Source organism: Chiloscyllium punctatum, chromosome 3 (genome assembly GCF_047496795.1).
Source record: "Chiloscyllium punctatum isolate Juve2018m chromosome 3, sChiPun1.3, whole genome shotgun sequence".
Classification (NCBI taxonomy): domain Eukaryota; kingdom Metazoa; phylum Chordata; class Chondrichthyes; order Orectolobiformes; family Hemiscylliidae; genus Chiloscyllium; species Chiloscyllium punctatum.
In genome coordinates this window covers 40,344,045-40,351,237 of record NC_092741.1, presented here as the reverse complement: position 1 = coordinate 40,351,237, position 7,193 = coordinate 40,344,045, and the positions used below count along the sequence as shown (strand labels likewise).

The 7,193-nt window shown below is 52.3% G+C and overlaps 5 non-coding genes across 5 annotated transcripts; all 5 read left to right on the top strand.

The window, feature by feature from the left end:
• The first annotated feature begins 204 nt into the window (after window positions 1-204).
• Window positions 205-323, top strand: LOC140475047 (5S ribosomal RNA). The gene has a single exon (XR_011959644.1). It is a non-coding gene; the product is annotated as a 5S ribosomal RNA (ribosomal RNA).
• Window positions 324-1,858: 1,535 nt separating this feature from the next.
• LOC140475037 (5S ribosomal RNA) lies at window positions 1,859-1,977 on the top strand. Its single transcript, XR_011959637.1, has one exon. It is a non-coding gene; the product is annotated as a 5S ribosomal RNA (ribosomal RNA).
• A 1,535-nt stretch (window positions 1,978-3,512) lies between these two features.
• Window positions 3,513-3,631, top strand: LOC140475026 (5S ribosomal RNA). The gene has a single exon (XR_011959627.1). It is a non-coding gene; the product is annotated as a 5S ribosomal RNA (ribosomal RNA).
• Window positions 3,632-5,166: 1,535 nt separating this feature from the next.
• LOC140475016 (5S ribosomal RNA) lies at window positions 5,167-5,285 on the top strand. Its single transcript, XR_011959617.1, has one exon. It is a non-coding gene; the product is annotated as a 5S ribosomal RNA (ribosomal RNA).
• A 1,535-nt stretch (window positions 5,286-6,820) lies between these two features.
• Window positions 6,821-6,939, top strand: LOC140469783 (5S ribosomal RNA). The gene has a single exon (XR_011956229.1). It is a non-coding gene; the product is annotated as a 5S ribosomal RNA (ribosomal RNA).
• The last annotated feature ends 254 nt before the right edge of the window (window positions 6,940-7,193 follow it).

Genomic DNA, 7,193 nt, shown 5'->3' with positions numbered 1-7,193 from the left:
CTGTGTGGGGATGTGGGAGACGACAGGAGCCTGGTGGGCAAGGGCTAGCTGGAGGGGGGGAGGGAGGGAGGGAAGCACGCACGGAGGAGGAAGAGCAAAGAGAAAAGAGAGAAAAAAAAAACAAAGGGGATCAAGAGAAAGAGCAGCAAAGAAAATGTGGCTGGCCAGCACGCCTTGAAGTGGGGAGAAAAGGCAGGGGCCAGCGCCTACGGCCATACTAGTCTGAAAACGCCCGATCTCGTCTGATCTCGGAAGCTAAGCAGACTCAGGCCTGGTTAGTACTTGGATGGGAGACCGCCTGGGAATACCAGGTGCAGTAGGCTTTTTCCGCCAGCAGGGGCTGCTCAAGTCACCCCTCTGCACTCGTGTTGGGCCACGCACGCAATGCAGCGACAGGTTATTTTTGCTGCCGCTGTGCCTGGCATCAGTCTCCTGCAGGCAGGAGACAGGAAGGGGAGGAGAGCGGAGCGCTGCCAAAATCAGCAAGAAAGACGGAAAGAAAGGGATTGGGGCTGCACGCTGTCTGCGGCTGGCAGTCAGGAAAGGAGGACAATAGACAATAGGTGCAGGAGTTGGCCATTCTGCCCTTGGAGCCTGCACCACCATTCAATATGATCATGGCTGATCATCCTTAATCAGTATCCTGTTCCTGCCTTATCTCCATAAGCCTTGATTCCACTATCCTTGAGAGCTCTGTCCAACTCTTTCTTCAATGAATCCAGAGACTGGGCCTCCACTGCCCTCTGGGGCAGAGCATTCCACACAGCCACCACTCTCTGGGTGAAGACGTTTCTCCTCATCTCTGTCCTAAACGGTCTACCCCGTATTTTTAAGCTGTGTCCTCTGTTTCGGCACTCACGTTTCCTGCCGCCAGAGTGTCCAATCCTTTGATAATCTTATATGTCTCAACCAGATCCCCTCTCAGTCTTCTAAACTCAAGGGTACACAAGCCCAGTCGCTCCAGTCTTTCAGTGTAAGGTAATCCCGCCATTCCAGGAATTGACCTCGTCAACCTACGCTGCACTCCCTCAATAGCCAGAATGTCTCTCCTCAAATTTGGAGACCAGAACTGCACACAGTACTCCAGGTGTGGTCTCACCAGGGCCCTGTACACCTGCAGAAGAACCTCTTTGCTTCTGTACTCGATCCCTCTTGTTATGAAGGCCAGCATGCTATTAGCCTTCTTCACTACCTGCTGTACCTGCATGCTGACCTTCATTGAGTGGTGTACAAGAACCCCCAGATCTCTCGGTACTGTCCCTTGACCGAAATTGATTCCATTTAGGTAGTAATCTGCCTTCCTGTTCTTGCCACCAAAGTGGATAAGCATCCATTTATCCACATTAAAGTGCATCTGCCATGCATCTGACCACTCACCTAACTTGTCCAGGTCACCCGGTAATCTCCTAACATCCTCATCACATTTCACCCTGCCACCCAGCTCAGTATCATCAGCAAATTTGCTAATGTTATTGCTAATAGCATCTTCTATATCATGAACATATATTGTAAAAAGCTGCGGTCCCAGTACTGATCCCTGCGGTACCCCACTGGTCACTGCCTGCCATTCCGAAATGGAGGCGTGGAGGAGTGTGGAAGGATGAGAGAATGCAGGCTGCAGCCCTATGAAGCAGGGGGAGGTCTTGCAGTTGGCCTGTGTGGGGATGTGGGAGACGACAGGAGCCTGGTGGGCAAGGGCTAGCTGGAGGGGGGGAGGGAGGGAGGGAAGCACGCACGGAGGAGGAAGAGCAAAGAGAAAAGAGAGAAAAAAAAAACAAAGGGGATCAAGAGAAAGAGCAGCAAAGAAAATGTGGCTGGCCAGCACGCCTTGAAGTGGGGAGAAAAGGCAGGGGCCAGCGCCTACGGCCATACTAGTCTGAAAACGCCCGATCTCGTCTGATCTCGGAAGCTAAGCAGACTCAGGCCTGGTTAGTACTTGGATGGGAGACCGCCTGGGAATACCAGGTGCAGTAGGCTTTTTCCGCCAGCAGGGGCTGCTCAAGTCACCCCTCTGCACTCGTGTTGGGCCACGCACGCAATGCAGCGACAGGTTATTTTTGCTGCCGCTGTGCCTGGCATCAGTCTCCTGCAGGCAGGAGACAGGGAGGGGAGGAGAGCGGAGCGCTGCCAAAATCAGCAAGAAAGACGGAAAGAAAGGGATTGGGGCTGCACGCTGTCTGCGGCTGGCAGTCAGGAAAGGAGGACAATAGACAATAGGTGCAGGAGTTGGCCATTCTGCCCTTGGAGCCTGCACCACCATTCAATATGATCATGGCTGATCATCCTTAATCAGTATCCTGTTCCTGCCTTATCTCCATAAGCCTTGATTCCACTATCCTTGAGAGCTCTGTCCAACTCTTTCTTCAATGAATCCAGAGACTGGGCCTCCACTGCCCTCTGGGGCAGAGCATTCCACACAGCCACCACTCTCTGGGTGAAGACGTTTCTCCTCATCTCTGTCCTAAACGGTCTACCCCGTATTTTTAAGCTGTGTCCTCTGTTTCGGCACTCACGTTTCCTGCCGCCAGAGTGTCCAATCCTTTGATAATCTTATATGTCTCAACCAGATCCCCTCTCAGTCTTCTAAACTCAAGGGTACACAAGCCCAGTCGCTCCAGTCTTTCAGTGTAAGGTAATCCCGCCATTCCAGGAATTGACCTCGTCAACCTACGCTGCACTCCCTCAATAGCCAGAATGTCTCTCCTCAAATTTGGAGACCAGAACTGCACACAGTACTCCAGGTGTGGTCTCACCAGGGCCCTGTACACCTGCAGAAGAACCTCTTTGCTTCTGTACTCGATCCCTCTTGTTATGAAGGCCAGCATGCTATTAGCCTTCTTCACTACCTGCTGTACCTGCATGCTGACCTTCATTGAGTGGTGTACAAGAACCCCCAGATCTCTCGGTACTGTCCCTTGACCGAAATTGATTCCATTTAGGTAGTAATCTGCCTTCCTGTTCTTGCCACCAAAGTGGATAAGCATCCATTTATCCACATTAAAGTGCATCTGCCATGCATCTGACCACTCACCTAACTTGTCCAGGTCACCCGGTAATCTCCCAACATCCTCATCACATTTCACCCTGCCACCCAGCTCAGTATCATCAGCAAATTTGCTAATGTTATTGCTAATAGCATCTTCTATATCATGAACATATATTGTAAAAAGCTGCGGTCCCAGTACTGATCCCTGCGGTACCCCACTGGTCACTGCCTGCCATTCCGAAATGGAGGCGTGGAGGAGTGTGGAAGGATGAGAGAATGCAGGCTGCAGCCCTATGAAGCAGGGGGAGGTCTTGCAGTTGGCCTGTGTGGGGATGTGGGAGACGACAGGAGCCTGGTGGGCAAGGGCTAGCTGGAGGGGGGGAGGGAGGGAGGGAAGCACGCACGGAGGAGGAAGAGCAAAGAGAAAAGAGAGAAAAAAAAAACAAAGGGGATCAAGAGAAAGAGCAGCAAAGAAAATGTGGCTGGCCAGCACGCCTTGAAGTGGGGAGAAAAGGCAGGGGCCAGCGCCTACGGCCATACTAGTCTGAAAACGCCCGATCTCGTCTGATCTCGGAAGCTAAGCAGACTCAGGCCTGGTTAGTACTTGGATGGGAGACCGCCTGGGAATACCAGGTGCAGTAGGCTTTTTCCGCCAGCAGGGGCTGCTCAAGTCACCCCTCTGCACTCGTGTTGGGCCACGCACGCAATGCAGCGACAGGTTATTTTTGCTGCCGCTGTGCCTGGCATCAGTCTCCTGCAGGCAGGAGACAGGGAGGGGAGGAGAGCGGAGCGCTGCCAAAATCAGCAAGAAAGACGGAAAGAAAGGGATTGGGGCTGCACGCTGTCTGCGGCTGGCAGTCAGGAAAGGAGGACAATAGACAATAGGTGCAGGAGTTGGCCATTCTGCCCTTGGAGCCTGCACCACCATTCAATATGATCATGGCTGATCATCCTTAATCAGTATCCTGTTCCTGCCTTATCTCCATAAGCCTTGATTCCACTATCCTTGAGAGCTCTGTCCAACTCTTTCTTCAATGAATCCAGAGACTGGGCCTCCACTGCCCTCTGGGGCAGAGCATTCCACACAGCCACCACTCTCTGGGTGAAGACGTTTCTCCTCATCTCTGTCCTAAACGGTCTACCCCGTATTTTTAAGCTGTGTCCTCTGTTTCGGCACTCACGTTTCCTGCCGCCAGAGTGTCCAATCCTTTGATAATCTTATATGTCTCAACCAGATCCCCTCTCAGTCTTCTAAACTCAAGGGTACACAAGCCCAGTCGCTCCAGTCTTTCAGTGTAAGGTAATCCCGCCATTCCAGGAATTGACCTCGTCAACCTACGCTGCACTCCCTCAATAGCCAGAATGTCTCTCCTCAAATTTGGAGACCAGAACTGCACACAGTACTCCAGGTGTGGTCTCACCAGGGCCCTGTACACCTGCAGAAGAACCTCTTTGCTTCTGTACTCGATCCCTCTTGTTATGAAGGCCAGCATGCTATTAGCCTTCTTCACTACCTGCTGTACCTGCATGCTGACCTTCATTGAGTGGTGTACAAGAACCCCCAGATCTCTCGGTACTGTCCCTTGACCGAAATTGATTCCATTTAGGTAGTAATCTGCCTTCCTGTTCTTGCCACCAAAGTGGATAAGCATCCATTTATCCACATTAAAGTGCATCTGCCATGCATCTGACCACTCACCTAACTTGTCCAGGTCACCCGGTAATCTCCTAACATCCTCATCACATTTCACCCTGCCACCCAGCTCAGTATCATCAGCAAATTTGCTAATGTTATTGCTAATAGCATCTTCTATATCATGAACATATATTGTAAAAAGCTGCGGTCCCAGTACTGATCCCTGCGGTACCCCACTGGTCACTGCCTGCCATTCCGAAATGGAGGCGTGGAGGAGTGTGGAAGGATGAGAGAATGCAGGCTGCAGCCCTATGAAGCAGGGGGAGGTCTTGCAGTTGGCCTGTGTGGGGATGTGGGAGACGACAGGAGCCTGGTGGGCAAGGGCTAGCTGGAGGGGGGGAGGGAGGGAGGGAAGCACGCACGGAGGAGGAAGAGCAAAGAGAAAAGAGAGAAAAAAAAAACAAAGGGGATCAAGAGAAAGAGCAGCAAAGAAAATGTGGCTGGCCAGCACGCCTTGAAGTGGGGAGAAAAGGCAGGGGCCAGCGCCTACGGCCATACTAGTCTGAAAACGCCCGATCTCGTCTGATCTCGGAAGCTAAGCAGACTCAGGCCTGGTTAGTACTTGGATGGGAGACCGCCTGGGAATACCAGGTGCAGTAGGCTTTTTCCGCCAGCAGGGGCTGCTCAAGTCACCCCTCTGCACTCGTGTTGGGCCACGCACGCAATGCAGCGACAGGTTATTTTTGCTGCCGCTGTGCCTGGCATCAGTCTCCTGCAGGCAGGAGACAGGGAGGGGAGGAGAGCGGAGCGCTGCCAAAATCAGCAAGAAAGACGGAAAGAAAGGGATTGGGGCTGCACGCTGTCTGCGGCTGGCAGTCAGGAAAGGAGGACAATAGACAATAGGTGCAGGAGTTGGCCATTCTGCCCTTGGAGCCTGCACCACCATTCAATATGATCATGGCTGATCATCCTTAATCAGTATCCTGTTCCTGCCTTATCTCCATAAGCCTTGATTCCACTATCCTTGAGAGCTCTGTCCAACTCTTTCTTCAATGAATCCAGAGACTGGGCCTCCACTGCCCTCTGGGGCAGAGCATTCCACACAGCCACCACTCTCTGGGTGAAGACGTTTCTCCTCATCTCTGTCCTAAACGGTCTACCCCGTATTTTTAAGCTGTGTCCTCTGTTTCGGCACTCACGTTTCCTGCCGCCAGAGTGTCCAATCCTTTGATAATCTTATATGTCTCAACCAGATCCCCTCTCAGTCTTCTAAACTCAAGGGTACACAAGCCCAGTCGCTCCAGTCTTTCAGTGTAAGGTAATCCCGCCATTCCAGGAATTGATCTCGTCAACCTACGCTGCACTCCCTCAATAGCCAGAATGTCTCTCCTCAAATTTGGAGACCAGAACTGCACACAGTACTCCAGGTGTGGTCTCACCAGGGCCCTGTACACCTGCAGAAGAACCTCTTTGCTTCTGTACTCGATCCCTCTTGTTATGAAGGCCAGCATGCTATTAGCCTTCTTCACTACCTGCTGTACCTGCATGCTTACCTTCATTGAGTGGTGTACAAGAACCCCCAGATCTCTCGGTACTGTCCCTTGACCGAAATTGATTCCATTTAGGTAGTAATCTGCCTTCCTGTTCTTGCCACCAAAGTGGATAAGCATCCATTTATCCACATTAAAGTGCATCTGCCATGCATCTGACCACTCACCTAACTTGTCCAGGTCACCCGGTAATCTCCTAACATCCTCATCACATTTCACCCTGCCACCCAGCTCAGTATCATCAGCAAATTTGCTAATGTTATTGCTAATAGCATCTTCTATATCATGAACATATATTGTAAAAAGCTGCGGTCCCAGTACTGATCCCTGCGGTACCCCACTGGTCACTACCTGCCATTCCGAAATGGAGGCGTGGAGGAGTGTGGAAGGATGAGAGAATGCAGGCTGCAGCCCTATGAAGCAGGGGGAGGTCTTGCAGTTGGCCTGTGTGGGGATGTGGGAGACGACAGGAGCCTGGTGGGCAAGGGCTAGCTGGAGGGGGGGAGGGAGGGAGGGAAGCACGCACGGAGGAGGAAGAGCAAAGAGAAAAGAGAGAAAAAAAAAACAAAGGGGATCAAGAGAAAGAGCAGCAAAGAAAATGTGGCTGGCCAGCACGCCTTGAAGTGGGGAGAAAAGGCAGGGGCCAGCGCCTACGGCCATACTAGCCTGAAAGCGCCCGATCTCGTCTGATCTCGGAAACTAAGCAGACTCAGGCCTGGTTAGTACTTGGATGGGAGACCGCCTGGGAATACCAGGTGCAGTAGGCTTTTTCCGCCAGCAGGGGCTGCTCAAGTCACCCCTCTGCACTCGTGTTGGGCCACGCACGCAATGCAGCGACAGGTTATTTTTGCTGCCGCTGTGCCTGGCATCAGTCTCCTGCAGGCAGGAGACAGGGAGGGGAGGAGAGCGGAGCGCTACCAAAATCAGCAAGAAAGACGGAAAGAAAGGGATTGGGGCTGCACGCTGTCTGCGGCTGGCAGTCAGGAAAGGAGGACAATAGACAATAGGTGCAGGAGTTGGC